Below are 19974 nucleotides of genomic sequence, written 5' to 3'. Positions count from 1 at the left end.
ATTCATTGTAGGTAATTTGATTTCTCTAATTGCATTGTGTGTTAGTCACGATAAGTTTACTTTTGAACAAATTACATTCCATTCATCACGCCCCAAATTTTATCGTTCAGCCCACCCCAAATTTTATCGTTTAGCTTGATTTAAATTTATTCATGATTGTAGGTATTTTTATTTTGATAACAAATTTTGAAAATATTTTGAAATTTGAAACTTGAAGTTGCTATTGTGTGACATTTCAGGATATTCCCAAAATATGGGATCGAGATAAGTTGAGAAACATTGTGTATATGTGTTGTGTTGTCTTTGTTGGTTGTCTGTCTCTTCTAAGAGTGTATATATTGGTCACTGTTCATGTTTTGTCTCATATCTGTGAGAGGGTGGAGAAATGAGAGAGAGGAGACTGGCAGAGTAACTTTTTGATGGCAATAGGAGAATATGGGATGGAATTGGTAGCTTGTTGGTCATGGGCTTCTACTCCTGCGGTAACTTTTTCTTTGGATTCCCTCAAACTTGAATAGGTACAAGGGGTTTACATTATTTATTTGGTACATGATTTCGGGATTGACATGAGAATTTAGAATTGGTTTCTTTTTCCTAAAATTTAATGTTATTGGGTAGATGGTACTTTTAATCCCGAGGCTGCACATTCTTATGTGTAGATATTTCTCTTGTGTCTGTAGCTGCCATATGTATATATTGTGTTTATTTTCATAAATATATTTTAAAGTTCTTCCTAACATACTAATTAATTTAATATATAAATATAGATACTCTATTTGTAAGGAATGATTTTAGGGATTTGGCATGTCTGAAAATCAAATACGTTGCCGTGAGATAGGTGTTGTCATTTATGTAAAAAAAATAAATCTAGATAGATTTTTGAGAGCAATAAACTAGTGTCAATTTTATGATGAGTCAAATTTTTCATATTAAAAAACTAATTAGACAAAAATTAACTATAAACATTTGTTTTATAAATTCAACGTGCTAAATTACTAAGCAAATTCTCTAATTCAAAACTCAAATATTAACTCTGGTCATAGTCTTGGTTGTAATAGGAAACTATATATTTAGAAATTGGTGACCTAAATATTTTACCCATCAAATCCATAGAAGATCACTTGGTGCAAATCAAAACAAAGTAATCAAATCTATAGAAGATCATTTGGTGAAAATCAAAACAAAATTAATCTAAAATAAGTGGATTATTGGAAATCCAATCCATTTTTTTCCAATTTTGTTTAAAATTTGTTTTATTGGAATGGTAAGTTAAGTTGTTTTTTCTATATAATTCATTTTTTAACTTTTTCAATATTTCAATTATTATTTTAATTGTGTATTACCAACTTAACTAAAACACGTTAAAAAACTTAAATCTAATACGATAATTATTATTTCAAATTAAATTACAACTTTTCCAATTTAATAATCCTATTGACTTCTCTTTGTATCTTTTTAACCTATTTCTTTCACTCCTTTAGATCACTGCCAACATGCCCTTTCAACATTCGAGAATCTCTGGATTTTCTCGACTACATGCCCTTTCAACATTCGAGAATCTCTGGATTTTCTCGACTTGTTTCTTTGTTTTTTCTTCGCAACATTGTTGGGATTGATACTCTTTGAGATTTAGTAGTCCCACCAACATCCTTGCTTCGTTACCCTTTGTTGTCTCGCTTGGCAACCCTTGTCCCGATAGCTGATTATCAGAACCTGCTTAGATGGTTACTCGGGCCCACGTCTGTGTCTTCGTTTACATAGACGGACATCCACGTTTATTACCAAAAATAATTATTTAAAAAACCTATGCAAACCGTACAGGGGCCATGGTTTTGCTGAATGACCATCAACATAGCATCTTTGGAGCATCTTATTACCATGGTTTTACAATGGCCATCACATGGTCATTTATGTAATTTCTAGAGTTTTATTTGATATAGCTTGTAACTAACTACTAGCTCACCACTCCGCTTGTTAGTAAATGTAAACTCAAATGGTCTTATTTTTATAAATAATAAATGGGTTATTTTTGTTTTAACCTAGTTAGTAAATGTAAATTTAAATTGTTTTTTTCAATAATTAATTAATTTTTTTTATTTTTTATTTTTATTTATTTTTGTCTTGTAATTATTGTCGATGGTTAATTGTGAGTTATTTTTTGTCTTTTAAGAAGGGGCATATCCATGTGTATAGTCTAAACAAGTCATAATTTTGTTTAGAAAATAATAGAAAATCTTACATGATTTTGAGAAAATCTAATGGATATTTTAATAAATCTCGATTACAGTTGCAAACTTTAGGATTTTGGGTGCTCCAGAATTCTTGATGGTGTTGAATTCATTTCTTCCATCAAGAAAAGGATTTAAACACTTAACTTTAGGATTTTGGGTGCCCCCAGAATTCTTGATGGTGTTGAATTCATTTCTTCCATCAAGAAAAGGATTTAAACACTTAACTTTAGGATTTTGGGTGCCCCCAGAATTCTTGATGGTGTTGAATTCATTTCTTCCATCAAGAAAAGGATTTAAACACTCTCACAATGAGGTTTTTTGAAGAATTTTTCGTTGGATTCTGGTTAGAAATTCATTGTTTGAGAAAAATCATGGAACTGTTAGACAATGCCATATCAATGTTTGAATTTGAAAGATTGGCTACAGGTATGTCAATGTTTGAATTTGGAAGATTGGATAGTTGGATAGGTTCAAGTTCAAGCTTAGATTTAAAAATAATCTCTCTTATTTGAAAATTTATGTTTTAATGTTTATATACATGTCAATTTGTGGGCCAATTGGTTAGTCACAAAGAGTAAATTAAACTACAAAGATTTTTTCTTTTAAATTTCAAAAAGGGATATATTCATTTGTGAAACAGATTGCACACCATAACTTAACTTTACATTAGATTAATCACACATATAAATACATCAATCATTGGTTGAAGATAGAAATTCTATCTTAACCACATAATCACTTAGTTGAGAAAATCTCTCAACCAAACACTAATCTAGGAACTATTTTAGTTGGATTAAATATCTTATATCCAACTAATTAACAAATACATTTAATGATGAGGAACATCAATTAATATCTCAAGACAAGTACTAGTTAAATCCCCAACTCGCTCCATTAATGAGTACTTCTCTTTGATCTTCATGTCTGCAAAGTCTTCATTGGCTTCTTTAAACGTCTTCAAAATTGCATAGAGAGAACTCCATCATGTTGTCTCATAACCCTCTTAAAGGTGTAGTTGGAAAACTAGATTCCTGAGTTCCACTCTCAAACCCTCGAATCACGGATCTCTTGAAGTCAATTACTAAACATCATCCCAAGATGTCGCATAACCTCACGAGAAGACCACTTCTGCATCTTCAACAAATGAAATCCTTCCCTAGATCCACAACTACCAAACTATATGGACAACCATCCATATTGACTTTTACACCAGTCGATCTCTTAAAATAGTTACTTCAGAGACAACCAATCACCAGTTTGCAATAACTGAACTACTAGTCATTCTATGGATGAACTCCTATCCACCGAGATACATGGGTACCAACTGTTGTACTTGTCAATTATCTAGGGAATCCACCTAGAGACGAAATGTATTTAAACTTAGTTTTACAAAAATGACCTCTTTATCTAATTTTGAAAAATTCTTCCTCATCAATTTTACAAACAAACATATTAGTATTATTATAATACTAAGAATTTTAGCATAAAAATAATTTAATTACTTCACCACCAAAATCTTAATACTTTAAAAACACTACAATGCTTGTCATTCTCATAAAATCTTCAAACACAACCCTTGTTCTCACAATTCTCTACATATGACCTATAAAGAGGATTGGCATTGCCAGCCTCGAAAGTAATCTTAGCTCATGGTGGAGGCAATGTGCGCCATGGCGAAGAGTCTCAAATGTTCTTTGTCTGCAAAGGTCAACGCACTCTACCACACATGACTCTCCTATAATTCTCCAAGTAACATCACCATCGTATAATCCAACTTCTCCCTCTTAAATTTCCACAACTACACTTTGTTTTATGTATTCAATATTACCGCCAAACAATTGTGATCATATATCATCCTTAGCACGTTATAGAACCTGTGGTGGCCACTGGATCTTGAACTCCCAATTTCTGTCGCAACCTATGATCTTCAAAACCCCTGATCGCATGAGCCTTTGTGCCCACAGATGGCAAATACAACTTCACGAAACAATACAAAATACAAACATATTAATAGCAAGTTGTTGGGATCTTCCATTAAACTTGTGCTCTAGATTTTTAGATGATGGGATTGATGTTGAGAAAGGTTAATACTAGCATACTTAATCATGTAAATGGTTTGATCTATGTCTGGAAGATAATTAGTAGCATACTTAATCATGTAAATGGTTTGATCTATGTCTGGAAGATAATTAGGAGACAATATTTTCTCATACAAACATATCTCTAAGGATTTCCTCCACATGCATGTAGAACAAAAATTTACTCAGCCTTTGCCATTATAAATCACTAGATTTTCAATAGCGTTGACTCCTCCACACATCACCTGAGTCTTTCTTTTGTTGTGATTTCTCCATGTCATTGAATTGACAGTGATTTCTCTCGACTGGCACAACAACTTCCATGAACAAATTTGTTCAGGATCAATGCATTCATTCTTGATGCCTACAAGGCCACTCGTGGCATTCTAATCTGGCCTCATGGTTGTTCCCAAACCAACACTAGGCCACGAAAGCATTACAGAAGCGGAAGCATTAAGGGAAAAATATGGCGCAATGAAAAAACATCTTTTCAGTGCTCCTCCTGTCATGCACTCTTTAGAAATGGAAAAACATACTTGGTCGTTACCACGCAAAACACTAACTTATGTACTCTAATTTAATTACATACCAAATAAATCTCACTTTTTTATTGCATATATATGGGCCCTCCTTTAAGGAGTTAACCCAGAGCCAGTGACTTAGATACCAATTTTTAAAATAGATTGCACACCAAATTTTACTTTTACATTAGATTAATCACACATATAAATACATCAACCATTGGTTGAAGATAGAAATTCTATCTTAACCACATAATCACTTAGTTGAGCAAATCCCTCAACCAAACACTAATCTAGGAACTATTTTATTTGGACTAAATATCTTATATCCAACTAATTAACAAATACATTTAATGATGAGGAACATCAATTAATATGCACAAGACAAGTAGGAGTTAAATCTCCAAGTTATTCATAAAGTAAATATTTTTTATGAAGGTTTCTTTCATGTTTGAACAATTATGATGACTTGGAGTCCTATGAGAAAGTAGATGAATAAATACAATAACTTTGACTAGTTTTCAATTATTTTTTCTAAAACAACGACTTGTATGTAGCTTTTCCCTTATGAATTTTGAAGAAACATACTTCACAAACTAAATACTTGTGTTATTAAGGATTCTTTCACGTTCAAAATTAAATCAAATAATTATGATGACTTGGAGCCCTTCCAGAAAGCAAGTGATTGAGTTCAAAATTAAATCAAACAATTATGATGATTTGGAGCCCTTCGAGAAAGCAAGCGATTGAATACAATAACTCTCACTAATGCTTAATTAAACAAAATTTAATAGTAGTGGTGTACCGATAACTTCTGAGGACTAATCTCGATAAAACCCAAGATCAAATGACTCTTGGTGCCACTATTCACCTCAATTTCAATCCCTGCTCATTAGACTATTTTTTGTCAACACTAATATTCAACATACAAGTTTTTTCCATACAAACTAACATGTCTATGGTGGGGTGCGATTAAATGCGCTAGCATCCACTCAAGTTATTGTCTTTTGATTACTGGTGTTCAATTACTTAACAAAAGCCAATTTCTAGTTCAGAACAATATATTTAAAGTGTTTAAAGTTGGGACGAGATTGACTTACATAGCCCAAACTATTTTTCCTTTGTCTAATCCACCATTCAGCTAGCCATGGAAATACTTTGGTCAATAATTTTATTAATTAAATTAAACTTTTCTTAATTAAAAAATATTGTATCATCTTTCATGGTGTGCAATGTTTTCTTAGAAAACATAATTTTGTAAAATTACTCATTAGTATCTTTAAAATGTTAAGATTAATAAGTTTATATTATTACTATTTTTTTTTTCAAATTAATATATTAAATTTTTTTTTCAATAATGGGAAAATATATCATAACTTAGTTATCAAACCATTAGTGGGGACAACCATCTTTGTTTGCTATCCCATGTTAAACCACTCATTTTTAAAATATTTCTAAAAGATGTATTATTTTATCAATTACAGTTGTTTTCCATGGTGATTAAGACTAGGAAGTATCATTTTGGGCATAAGGTAGTTATTGTCAACTCATAACCTTGGTTAGAACTATAGAATCATTCTTGGTGTGCAACTAACCTAGTTATGGTGTCCATCAGACACTTGGAAGAAATTGGTAACTAACAAAGGTCTAATGTGGTGGTTCAAGTACTTTTTGATGGTGCTTGACCTTGATAAGAAATATTTAGGACTAGATGCTCCTATTTCCTTCCCTTCACTAGAAAAATAGAGTTGAGACCCACCAATGATGCCTAAGTCTTGTGCATTAATCAACTCAAATGTGAAATAATCCTTATAGAGAGCTTAAGTCAATGTTTCTAGGTGTTGTTTATGGTGCTCAATCTCAAGAAGGTTTACTTAGGGGTTAAGCTCACCAGTTCCCACTTGACCAAGCTTATAAATTAGTATGCATTTCCACTACAAAAAGACAAACTTGTGGTGCTTATATCCCACTCAAAGGTGAGAGAACCCTAAAATATTCCTACATCTTGTTTTATTTATTTCCTAAAAAAATTTAACCTAACATATTTTTATTCAATACCCCTATAGCCATTCAAATAAACATCTCAAGACTAATGGGTATATAAAAAATTTCCCTTCTATCTGAATACATTGGAGCCCCACTTGTAAGAAATCCTCTCTGAATAAAAGTTTGGGAAGAGCTCATGCAAAGTACGGAGAAAAAATTATCTTGTTAGACCTTTGGAACACTCAACCTTGTTATTAGAATTATCTTGCTTAAATCAATTTTGTAATCCACCCCTATGTACATATTCTTAGCCTTGGAAGCCACTATAGCCATTATGGAAAAAATAAGAAACATACAAATATCCTTCATTTATGTTGCCTTTTACGACCATAAGTATAGCCTAATTTAACAATGATTATTGTTCATTTTACCAATAACCTAGATAGGGTTTGTGATTATCTTACAAAAACAATGATAATACTAACAAAATGAAATGGTGTAGACTTCCAGATAATCATTTGTACTTGTAGAGTTATGACCCTACTCTCATAATTTTAAATAAAGAAGAACCTATTGACAAACAATTGCAAGAAAAATACTATATATCTAAATTGTAGAAACCCTAAAGGAATCCTTGTGATAGTTTGAGAACCCTGTATGGTATGGTTTCAAGAAAAAAATTAAACAACTAAAAGTAATGGTTCAAGGCCAAAGTTCTTTTGGATAATCGAACAATGACCAAATCAAATATGTGACTAGACAAAATCAAATACCTAGTTGATAAAATGACACCAAATGTGAAATATAACATTATATCAAGTACGGTATTAGGGTTTCTAAATTAATAACTCTAAAATTCATTGTCATAATTTTTTATATGTAAGTTAGATTGAGGAAAAAATTATATTGCCAGAAATATTTCAACGAGTTGGAAACGATGGTCACATTAGTTTTAGATTCAAGGAATGAGAATTTGAGGAATTTTGTGACACCATTTCCATGAGAGAACTATGAAGGTCAAGTTAAAAGTAAGTAACACCTTCCACAGAGCTGGTTTAGTCTAAGTGGTGGAAGGGAGTGTTACAATTTATAACGTGGGAAATATGGAAGGAAAGGAACAGAAGGATCTTCAAAGATTAGTTAATAAATCTATAAACTATTTGGAGCTCCATAATGGGAAGGGTAAGAGAAACAATCTTCACAACCCTTTGGTTTGCATAAGATTAGGAATGTGATTCCTTTTGGGGCTCAACAAATCCTTTACAAATTTTCAATCTCCAAAACCCTAACCCATTCCCTCAAGTCCTAATAAATGGAAGCCACCTCATTTTGGCTTCTTAAAATTAAATTTTTATGGTGCCTCTAAGAGTAATTCTGACCTTGCTAGTTTTGGAGGGGTATTTAGAGATTATCATAGAAAAAATATTCTCATTTTTGTAATAAACCTACGGAATGACACTAATAATGTGGTGAAACTCTCATCCATAGAGCAAGGCCTAAAAATATATAAGCATCTTAATTATAAAAGTCGATAACTGAAGGGGGTTCTAAAAATCATGTCCTCATGATAAAAAAAACTACAAAATCCTCCTTGCGAGGTCACTAATAGCTGGAGAGTAATAGAAAGCCTAATGAGAATCAAATTACTCTTAAAAGTAATAATATCCCTTGTGCTATTACATATAAAAAGAATCGGAAATAAACTGGCCAAAGATGGTATGTACTACAAAGCAAATGTGTTAGAGAAAAATTGGCTCCACCCTCTTCTTGATGTGCTAAGAACAATATGCAAAGAAATTGTAGAAATGGACAAAGCTCCCCAAAGTGGGCACACATCTGGTGGGGCGATCTCCTCGCATTGACATGATGGCCATCTACTTAATATTGGTGGTAGGACACCCATCAATTTGTGCTCTGCATGAGTTAGAATACAAATACACCTGTGTGGTAACATGGTTAGTTCATGGGAGGGCACTTTGATGATAGCCTTCATTGTGTGGGAGTTCAATGAAGGACAATTCATTCTAAATTCTAATAATAGGAGCACCCGAGCAGTAATTATGGTGATTAATAGGAAGGCAATAACATATCATGACACAATATGGAGTAATGGAGATAGAAGTGGGAGGGTTGAAGCTCTCGTTGCAATTTATTATGTTCCATGCCATTGTTTCTCGTGGGAAATCCTAGCCTTTTACAATCTTGTTATTTTCAAAGATTATAGTTTTGAAAGGAAGGAAAGTCAATATCAATCCTATAATAGAATTTTCGTTGCATGCAAGATTGATGATAGTTTGCAACTAGAAAATACTCAGTCTCGGATGCACTACCACTAGTTCGTTGTAAAATTGGTGAAGGAGTCTCAGGTTTGTTGTTATTGTAATTTATTGTTCTGCATATCCCTTTAGTTGTAGACATTTTTCTATTAGTGTTCTATAGGAATTGTGGATTAATCATCTTCTAGATATTTATCTCCTCTCTAAGAATTCTAATTCTAGGAGGTGTATTTTTTATGAATTTTACCCCATACCTCCAATGCTTCTATTTGTCAGGATTGCCCTACTCATTGAAGGTTTTAATCCTGTACACAAATTACCTACAAATGAATTCTTTAAAAAAATAAAAAATAAAAATAAAAAATGGTGATAAGAGAAAATATACACAAAGATTTTTCTCATGAAACCCAAAACTAGGAAAACGAGATTGATTTTTCATTATATTCCTCTCAATTCTATAATGTATTATATGCATGCAAAAGCATTCACAATCCCCCAATCCAATATCCCTAGGTTAGAACATAATTGTAGTTCTTTTAGTCAGATCTACAACTATGAGCAAAACCATCATAAGTAAAACCATGCACACAACTATTGGTGACTCAGACTTAGTTTCACCCAAAAAAATACTAAAACATTGACTCAAACACCGTGTAGAGAGATATTTCCTCCATACATACTCCCCAGCAAAACTGTCGAGATACTGCCTCTCGAGGAAGATGCTCCATGGATTCCTATGTGATGGTCATCCCACAATAGTCGGATGTGACGATGCTCATGGATGATTATGTTGATAGTCATCGGCAAAACCGTAGCTGCAAGATGTTCGATGTATGCATGAGATATACTGTGCAAAGCCTTAATGACCTTGACAAATTTTTATTTCATGTACGGCAGTTGAACGGGATGTAAACGGAAACGGAGGGCCCAGTAGCCACGTCAACAAGTCCGAGCAACCTGCAATGGAGATAAGTTCCGCGGATATTATAAAAATCTGACAGGGTCACGGTTTTGGAATATATCAAATCGATTCCATAAAGATGGCCGTCATGAAATGTCCATTTCAGGACAGCCTTCCAGATCCTCTTGTCCATAAATATGTGCTGGTTTCCAGCAGGAAGTCGAAAAGAGGAAAAAATGGATTCAGAAGAGACGTTGCTTGTGAGGTTCGTTGGACAGCCCAGATGGGTATCGGCTACCACAGTAGGACTGCCGATACTAAGTTTGTTCATCATTTTTCTCTTTAAATATCATTTGAAAAGAGAGAGAGAAAGCAATCGAGATCTGCCTCCAGGACCCTTTTCATGGCCCATCATCGGGAATCTGCACATGTTGGGAGAGCTCCCTCACCGTGCCCTGAAAGACCTTGCAGACAAATATGGTCCCATTATGTTTCTGCGCTTATGCTCCGTCCCTACCGTTGTGGTTTCTTCACCTGAGATGGCCAAACTCTTTCTCAAAACTCATGATCTGGTTTTCGCCAGCAGACCCGCAACAGCGGCAGGGAAGTACTTGTTGTACGGTTGCAAAGACTTGGGGTTCGCACCCTATGGAGATTACTGGAGGCAAATGAGAAAAATATGCGTCTTAGAACTGTTGACTGCCAGGAGAATCGAGTCATTCCAGTGGCTGCGAGAGGAGGAAGTGTCTGCGATGATTCGCTACATTTGGCAAGAAAGCCAGAAAGGGGCGAAGCCTGTTAATCTCAGCAAGGCGCTCTCGTCCCTGACGGCAAATATAATATGCAGAATGTTGATGGGCACAAAATGTTCGACGGAGGCGCTGGGTGGGTTTAGAGGATTCGCAGAACTGCTGCGAGAGGTGTCAATTCTAGCGGGTGCATTTTATATCGGAGATTACATTCCTCGTCTCGGGTGGTTGGATTTGCAGGGAATCAGAAGGCGCATGAAGAAAGTTCAGAGCGAATTCGACCGATTAACTGAGGGGATTATCATCGAACACATTGAGAGGAGGACCCAAAACGGTGGGGCAAGTAACTGCTTTGTAGAGGTGCTGCTGGACATATCGGAGAGTGGCAATGGAGTAATGAGCAGGAATGACATGAAGGCCCTTCTTTTAGACACGATGGTTGGTGGAACCGATACGTCGGCGGCTACATTAGAATGGGCCATGTTGGAGACGTTGAGGCATCCTGTTGTCATGAAAAGAGTGCAACAAGAGCTGGAGTCCGTGGTGGGTAACAATGTGCAACTAAGGGAGTGTGATGTGCCAAGTTTGGAGTATCTGCAATGCGTGGTGAAGGAGACGCTGAGGTTGCATTCCACGGTTCCGCTGCTGGTTCCCCGCGAGTCAATGGAGGAGTGTAGTGTAGCGGGGTACCGGATTCCTGCTAAAACGAGGGTGATTGTGAACGCGTGGGCTATAGGTAGAGATCCCGTCGTCTGGGGAGATGACGCTCTGGAGTTCAAGCCAGAGAGGTTTATGCATAGGGATATAGATGTGAGAGGTCAGAACTTCGAACTCATGCCCTTCGGATCCGGTAGGAGAGGGTGCCCCGGCATATCTGTGGGTCTTGAAGTTGTCGCCCTCGGACTCGCCAATCTGTTTCATTGCTTCGATTGGAGTTTGGAATATAGAGATGGAGTTGAGGAGGAGCCTGAAATATTTGGGACGACCATGCCACCACGCTTTCCGCTCTTTGCTGTCCCAACTGCAAGGATGCAAATCAGCTAGACACTTTAGGTGTTTAGGGTTAGTTCTTTCTGAACTTGCTTATTTGATTGGAAAATATCAGCGTTTGAACATAAATATATGCAATTGTGTGTTCTTAAGTATTTGTTGCTTGTTTCAATATAACTGAGGTTATGTAATTTTTAGTCGTATTCATTATGTTATCGCTGGGTAATTAATTGGAAAATTAAAGCTTTTAGTTTTTTTAATGGTGATAAATATTTGTTTTAAGATAATAGAAAATTTTATTATAATTTAGTTGTTAAAGTAGTGGTGGGATTGTTATCTTCAAATATAGGTTGATTTATTAGTGTTATTTAATAAAAATAGGTTAGTTTTTTTAATGGTGATAAATATTTGTTTTAAGATAATAGAAAATTTTATTATAATTTAGTTGTTAAAGTAGTGGTGGGATTGTTATCTTCAAATATAGGTTGATTTATTAGTGTTATTTAATAAAAATAGGTCACTTAAAATTATTCAGTTAGTGATTATTAAGAGATAGGTTTTTACCACTCACAAATATTTTTATGTTTTTTATTATTAAATTGTTTCTATTCATTAAAAAAAATTAACCAAATAAAAACACTTTTAAAACATACTCCAAATCTTTTAACAGTAACAAATATTATAATACATATATATTTATAATAAATATAAAAAAAATTATTTATACATAATTAATTTATTAAATATCTTAAATAAATATTAAAAATGTTTATATTATTTAAGTATATTTACTGAAAGGAACTTCCAAATTTAAAAATGAAACTACATTCTATCGTCGACCTTCCTTTTAATATTTATTACTTAGTGTTAAAGTTACCTCTATATATATATATATATATATATATATATTACAACGATCTTAAACCGACAAACTTTTTCTATATTTAGAGAAGTTCGCTATGTTGTCGACAGGGCATTTGGTGGTACGTGAGTAGCCACCACTGAGCCATGGCATGACCGACGTGATGGTGTAGTATTTCTTTAGGATTGAAAGAAAATAATACGCTTCAGGCAGCGGCGACGGGGGTGGCCTAATCCGCGCAACACCAAGGGAGCAGCGTGGTGGGTCCGCTCTATCTTATCATTTTTTGTTTCACTTGAAATTTGACCTTCTGTATCACGAAATTTGTGATCAATAAATGAATGATTTTAATGATGTTTATCACGTTGAATAGTCTAAGGACCAAGAGAATAATAATTTTAATTTATTTTCATATTTTTCTTAATGTCAGATTTTTTGTTCCGAGTCTTGATGAGAAGGTTAGTAATATTGATCTTATTTTCTTCAAATAAATAGTGCATGTTGTCAATTTTTATATTATTTTTATAATGAACGCAGATATCTTCATAGAGGGCACACTTTATGACAAAGTGTCATTGGTCTCCACCACACCCTTATAGCGCCACACTCTTATAGCAGAAAACATAGTTAAAAGGTTTATTAGATACCTCTATTAATTTTGGGGATTGGTTTTTTTAATTAGAAAAACAAAGTTTGGATGGTTTTTTTGTTTTAAGTTGAAATTGCAAATTTTTGGGGTTGAATTTTAAGTTATACTAGTATAAATTCATTTTAATAAAAAATCTAGTAGGTGTGGAAAAAATCAAATTTAGCCAAAAAAACTTAAAAAAATATTTGCTTGTAGAGAAATTTTATTCCTACTAAGCTTACAAGATCTATAACTAGCATTTGCACCAAAAGAGTGCAAAGACATACCCATAAAACTATAGAGAATGTAGAATGACATAGAGATAGACATGGAACACATGAGGAATCAAGAGACTAAAATATCGATAAAACAAAACTTTAGAAATAGATAAAAATATGCATTATAGAATCTGCAATATATCAAAACTAATTTCATAAAAAAACAAAAATACTTGAAACTTTCGCCTTTAAAAATATTTTGTAATGCAAAGTCATTACTAAGTTATTCTCATATTAATATACATTTAAAATAAAGATATTTATCACTCAAAAAATGCTAGTCATAGTAAAACATATTTATCACTAGACAAATGCTAGTCATAGTAAAACATATTTATCACTAGGCACATGAGATCCAAGCAAAAGAAAGGGTTGAATTTATAGGTTAAACGAATAGGTTGAAATTTATGCTTTGGACTGTGTTTTCACAATGTGTAAATCAAAGGAAATCAGCGCACATTTATGTTTGTGGCAGTGAGTTTGCTGAATTCATGAAAGTAGGTTGACCCCTGTGATGTTAGATGATTTAAATATCCAGTCAACAACATATGTTAGAGTATGCACATTTCAGAGAATGAGGTCGAGGCATTAATGAAAGTATATCCGTCCCTCCGATTTTAGATGATCTAATAGAAATTATCTTGGATCGGGCAGTCAGTGGAATTGACGTAGAGAAGTGATCTTTCTGATTTTATTTAATAACGGGGTGACACACTCATTAAGTGCGACGAATCTCAACAGTATTATTAACAACAACTTCACAATACATCTATTGAGACGAGGAATATTAACAATATTACCAAGACCAACATGAGGAATTTTTTTTGGTTATTATTTAAATTTATTTATTTTTAATGTGATTGGTTGAGGTTTTATTAGAGGTTGTTTAGTAACTTTCGTTTTTAATAGTTACTGATTTTTTTTACAATATTTTCAATTTAAAATGATTTTTTTAATTAGTTATTAATTTTTTTAGTTTTATTTATTTTTTATTTATGATTTTTTTTCCATTTCCTTTGATTATAGTTTTTCCTCCATATCTTATGACAAAATTTAATGAGGAAAAAATATTTTAAAAATATTTTGCAATATTTTTTTTTTTTGTTTTTTTGTCCTTTTCTCTAGCCTTTTATTTTTTCTCTATTTTCAACATCAATACCTTTAATCATAGTTTTTTATTTTTTTAATTTTTTTTGGACTCTTTTTTTCCTTTTCACCTTTCTATAATTTTCAAAGCAACAATAAATCTTCCATTTCAATAAATATACTTAAATTAGTAAAAAACAATTTTAAAAATAAGAAATTAATAAAATTTAAACAAAATTAGAGTGTAATTTTCTCCATTGTCTTATATATACACATCTCATTCTTCATTCTACTTCAAATCGTAAAGACCTATTGTCATTATTCGGGGCATTCAAAAATTATAGATTTGGAAAATGACAACTTGTGACGCTGAAGTTGGCAATCTTTGTAATTTTCATTTATTTATTTCTATTATTGTTAAATTGCATATTTCAATTAATCATTATTTTCTTATTAGTTGGAGGGAGGTATTTATTTATTTTGATTATTGTTAAATTGTAGATTTCAATTAATCATTATTTTATTATTATTTGCAGGTCTCCTTGGTTTCCTTGAACTCTAACAATGGCTAAAGATGTTCACAATGATGAAAAAGGCACTTGTGCCCAACCATTATTGTGTTGCCCAAATCCCATTATTAGGTGGAATTTTTGAAAAAGTATTGTAGAAATTTAGTCATTATTACTCATAAAAGTTGTCATTTAAATAATGGATGGGGAATAACTTTGTTTAAAAATTTTTTTTTGATGGAATAAATGAAGTATCTAAGTGGAGATGATTTTGATGAGAATGTCTCTTCTTGCATGCCATTGGTTTTAGTCAATAGTAATTATTCATTTATGTCATTTCTTTCAGTCAATAGTAATTATTCATTTTATATGGTGATGAGTTTTATTTTCAATTTCACAATAAGCTTATCATGTATTTAGAACTGTGAAAGCTTAATATTTGATTGATGTTAAGTTTTGTATCAGAGAGAAACAAAGTTGTTTTTAGCTAACTGTATTTTTTTAATTTTTTTGAGGTAGTTAACAAGTTTTTATGTAAATTATAGTTTTCAACACATCTTTAGTTGTTTTTAGCTAACTGTATTTTTTAAATTTTTTTTAGGTAGTTAACGAGTTTTTATGTAAATTATAGTTTTCAACACATCTTTTATAAAAAAGCAGCCACAATGTGATGGGATTTTAGTTGGCTTTTTAAACTAGATTTCAATAAATTGATAGATTATTGGTTTGCTACATTTTCTCAAAATAGTGAAATTTATGATTTCCTAGAAAGTGTTTTTAATTTTTAATTTTTTTATATTAAAGTGTTCATTTTTGTCTTTTAAGTTTTAAAATCTAAAGTTATTTTAAAATATTTTTTTACAAAATGCGAAAGAGCTAAGAGGAGAATTTTGTATTTAAGTTTAATGATACATAATTTTTAAACATGTTGTTAGTTTTTTTTCATGAACATTGATTAGATTTTTACAATAATATTTTTGAAAGACAAATTTTAATATTGGTGTTACATTGATTTTTATCTTGCAGTGTAAGTTTAACAATATATAGAAGTTTCACTTCGAAATTGGTATCATCCTAATTTTTTATTTCTTATTGTAAGTCTAGCAATATACAAAAAAGTTAAACATGTTTTTTGTCACACAACCACATGTTAAGTTATGCATAAAGAAAATTTTAAATAAACTACTGTATATTACACAAAACTTAATTGTAAAATTCTATGAATTTACCAATGCATTTATACGTTACAACTGACTAATGTAATATCTGACTTTTATTACATAATTCCCTTACAACAATTCATATCATGGCATACATCCCGCGACTAATGTTTTAAAGGTTATACATTTAAGGAGTTTCTACCGAGCCCACAGGCCACTTGTCATTCTCGAGACACGATCTACTATACACAACTCATTCAATTTAACTCTGGCCTTTATGACTGTTTAGTTTCTGAGCTACTAATTAAGTCCTTACCACTTGACCTCTCATATTACATTAATTCACAGGTTGTTGCTCGACCTAGGTGGAGGTGTCACCTTGCTGGAGTCTTTAATATTGTACAGCTCCGTTGATGGCTTCGGGATATCTACGATATCCGGTTGTCACTTGGATCGGACGGTGGAGGAAAACCTTGGGTTTCTTGCCTCCGGAGTAGTGTAGTCACCCATTCATTCTTCCCTCTTCTGGAAATGGATACAACGTGCTCTGCGAAAGGTTTCCTCCATGCTCAGGTATTCACCATTCACTCGCTTGTTACTGGAAGTTGTTTACTCCGAATTTGTTCAACGTTGTTGCTTTATGCCTTTTAATTGCTCCTGGTTTTCCCTATCGGGTGTTTTGGGCTTCTTGGCTCAGCATGCTGCAGCGAGGAGGTTTCTACAAGTGTTTTAAATCAGATATCGTTTGAGTGGTTTGTCTGCTAAGATTTCGCTCCAAGTCTTTTATCCTACTATTGTTATCGTATGCCAACTTTTAACTTCGGTACTCCTCCTAGGTGGGGTGGAGGGTTTTTGCAGTGATGAATCTTTGGGGAAAATGCTGGAGGAGGCCCTCGCTCGACCCTCTAAACGTGGTAATGATAGTCCCATCCATTTTCGGGTACTTGTGCTTGCCTAACGATTTATTGTTAAGGTTTATCTTGGTTGTCGGTTTTAGCTCCATAAGGAGACTGTAGTTGTGAAGTGTTTGTTGTTAATGCATTTCTTTGTAGTTATCTTAAGCATTGTCGGCCCTTAAAGGGCGATATGAATTTGGTACATTTGTAAAGGGGTTTACGCAGCCCTCTGCTATTTTAATAGTTTTTTAAGCAACTATAATTATTTTTAATGCCGGCCTTTAAACAGGGGCAATATGTATTTGTATATAATGCAAAGGGTTGTGCGGTTCAAATCCTCACGCGACTCGATTAGCTTCCCTTATTAATGTTAGGTTGGATAGTCTTGATGCTATTGTGAGTAAATTACAGTTCTTTATTTGTCGTTTACTTGTTTATCCTTATTCATATTTTGGGAATGTAAAGATTTCCACAGTTTCTTTGTTAGTTTTGTCAAAGTTAAAAGTCTATTCTACTGGTCAAGTTGACGTTATAAACTTCTACTTAATCTGCGGATTCGAAGTAGAATTGGTAATATTGTTTTCCCTGCTTCCCAAGGGTAGGGATTTAAAAAAAATAGAAGATGAATCCTCGTGGGTTTAACTGTCGCAATTCTTTAAATTCTTGTATAATTTATTTCTTCTACTTAAGCCCTCTCAGTTGCTTTCTCAGTTAATACCAGTATCCTTAATACTTTCTTTTCTGGTACATAATACAAATGTTCTTTATTTATTATATATTCCTATGCAGTTGTTTGTTCTGTCCTTGGTGTTCAAGGTTTGGTTGATACCTATGTACTCAGGGTTTTTCCTTTTAAATAAAGATTTTGGGATTCTAGTTATTGCATAAATATTTAAAATGTGTTAAATATTTTGTTTTATTGTTGTGATAAATTCTTAACTAAACTCTGTCAGTTTCTTGTCATGGCCCACCGAATTCGATTGTGTCTTTTACTGAGTACTAAAAATAATCTATCTCTCATCTAGATGCATGAAAGAATTTACCTATGGACTATTTATGCAAATAGCTCAGGTTAACCAACCCATTTCTACTTTCTGTTAGCAATTAACATGCATAGTTTTATATCAAAATACATTTTAGATTTCTAACTATTTAACATGAGGATTTTTCACTTATCTCGACCACATTGTTTTCCAAATTTTCTAGTTTAGGTCTGCAACTAAACCTTGTTGCTCGTTTCTTTGCCTCCCAACCTTGAGACTACTATGCCAGTTAGTCTCCCCCCGATCTATTCCTGAATATAGGAAACTTCTTCCTTTTAGTATGAGAACTCACAATCTCACAGCTATCTGGTCCAAACTAGATGTAGCCCCATAAAAATGCCTAACATTTCAGCAAAAAAAAATTCTTTCCTTCCTTTCTTGCTCCCTATTCTTCCTGATCTCAGATACCCTTATCCTCTTGATATTTCTTGAATAAATCCTCAAGAAATTAGTTAGGGACAGGTAACTGTCAATCCTAACTACTTTAGCAAGTAAAACAATATTTACAGGTAACTGCTATTTTACTTTTTCATAAATAAATTCAAGAAATAGTTTTTATAACTTAAAATAATAAACAGTTTGTTTGTCTGCAATAATTTAAATATTTACATTGTCTGGGGATATCACATCTTCCCCCCCAAGATGTAACATCATCCCAATGTTTTCCTTCTGAAAATAAATCCGGAAAGGTCTCCTTCATAACTTGCTCATCTTCCTAGGTAGCCTCCTTCGGCCCATAGTGCTGCCATTGCACTTTAACTTGGGTGATAACTCATTTCTGCAACGTTACTTCTCTCTGATCGAGTATAACCAGGGGTTCGACCAAGAACTTGCCTTCCAGTTTGACATGTACATAGCAACAAAACAATTTAAATCATCAACCAACTTGTTTAATAAGCTCGAATTAAAAAAAAAAAAACTTATTATATACTTTACCTGCATGTCTTGCCAATTGATTATGTGGTTAGCATCATAAATGTATTTCTTAAGTAGAGAAACATGAAAGACATTGTGCAAACAAATATGGCTGGGTAAGGAAAGTTGGTAAGCCACTGGTCCGATTCGAGCTAAAATTTGGAAATGACCGCAGAATCATGGTGCTAGTTTAGCACATCCGATCCATTGTAATGTGATTTTCTTGGCTTGTACCCAAATGTAAACATGATCCCCCACTTGGAATTCTCGGAAACATCTCTTCCAATTAGCAAAGCTCTTTTGTCAGTCCTGAGAGACTTTCAAATTGGCTCGTTCCTTTTTAACCATCTCCTCTATTTCCTTTAACACATCTGTTCCTATCATTAATTTGTCCTCTGGACCACTCCAACTCAAGGGTGTCTTGCACTTACGCTCGTATAACACTTCAAAGGGACTCATTCATAAGGATGTATGGTATCCATTGTTATAAGCAAAATCTACCAAGTGCAAGTAGTCCTCCCATTTAGATGGTTGTTGCATTACATAAGTCCACAACATGTATTCTATTACTTGGTTTACTCGCTCTGTTTGTCCATCCATTTGAGGATGATAAGTGGTGCTGAAGTGTAGCTATGTGCCTAATCTTTCAAATAGAGATTTCTAGAACACTGATGTAAATTTCACATCACGATTGTAAATGATCATTTTAGGTACTCCGTGCAATTTAAAAATGTTTTGCATAAAAATGTTAGGAATTTGTACCACTCTATAAGTTGACTATATTGGTATGAAATGAGCAGATTTGCTCAATTTGTCCACTACCACCATTATTGAGTCATTTTGACTTTTAGACTTGGGCAGTTCA

At 33.2% G+C, this 19974-nt stretch overlaps 1 pseudogene across 2 annotated transcripts; it reads left to right on the top strand.

The window, feature by feature from the left end:
- The first annotated feature begins 10157 nt into the window (after nt 1-10157).
- Nucleotides 10158-15322, top strand: LOC149252511 (cytochrome P450 750A1 pseudogene; annotated as a pseudogene). Of its 2 annotated transcripts, none has more exons than XR_016266066.1 (2): nt 10158-11804; nt 15123-15322. The product of XR_016266066.1 is annotated as a cytochrome P450 750A1 pseudogene, transcript variant X1 (transcript). The 2 variants fall into 2 exon arrangements; XR_016266067.1 differs by lacking the exon at nt 15123-15322 and adding an exon at nt 12705-12721.
- Nucleotides 15323-19974: the final 4652 nt, after the last annotated feature.

This window comes from Pinus tabuliformis, chromosome 7 (assembly GCF_031772625.1).
Source record: "Pinus tabuliformis cultivar Carrire ecotype Pingquan chromosome 7, CPIR1, whole genome shotgun sequence".
In the NCBI taxonomy this organism is placed as follows: domain Eukaryota; kingdom Viridiplantae; phylum Streptophyta; class Pinopsida; order Pinales; family Pinaceae; genus Pinus; species Pinus tabuliformis.
Note: the sequence above shows the minus strand (reverse complement) of the source record. Positions and strands in the feature narration are given on the sequence as shown.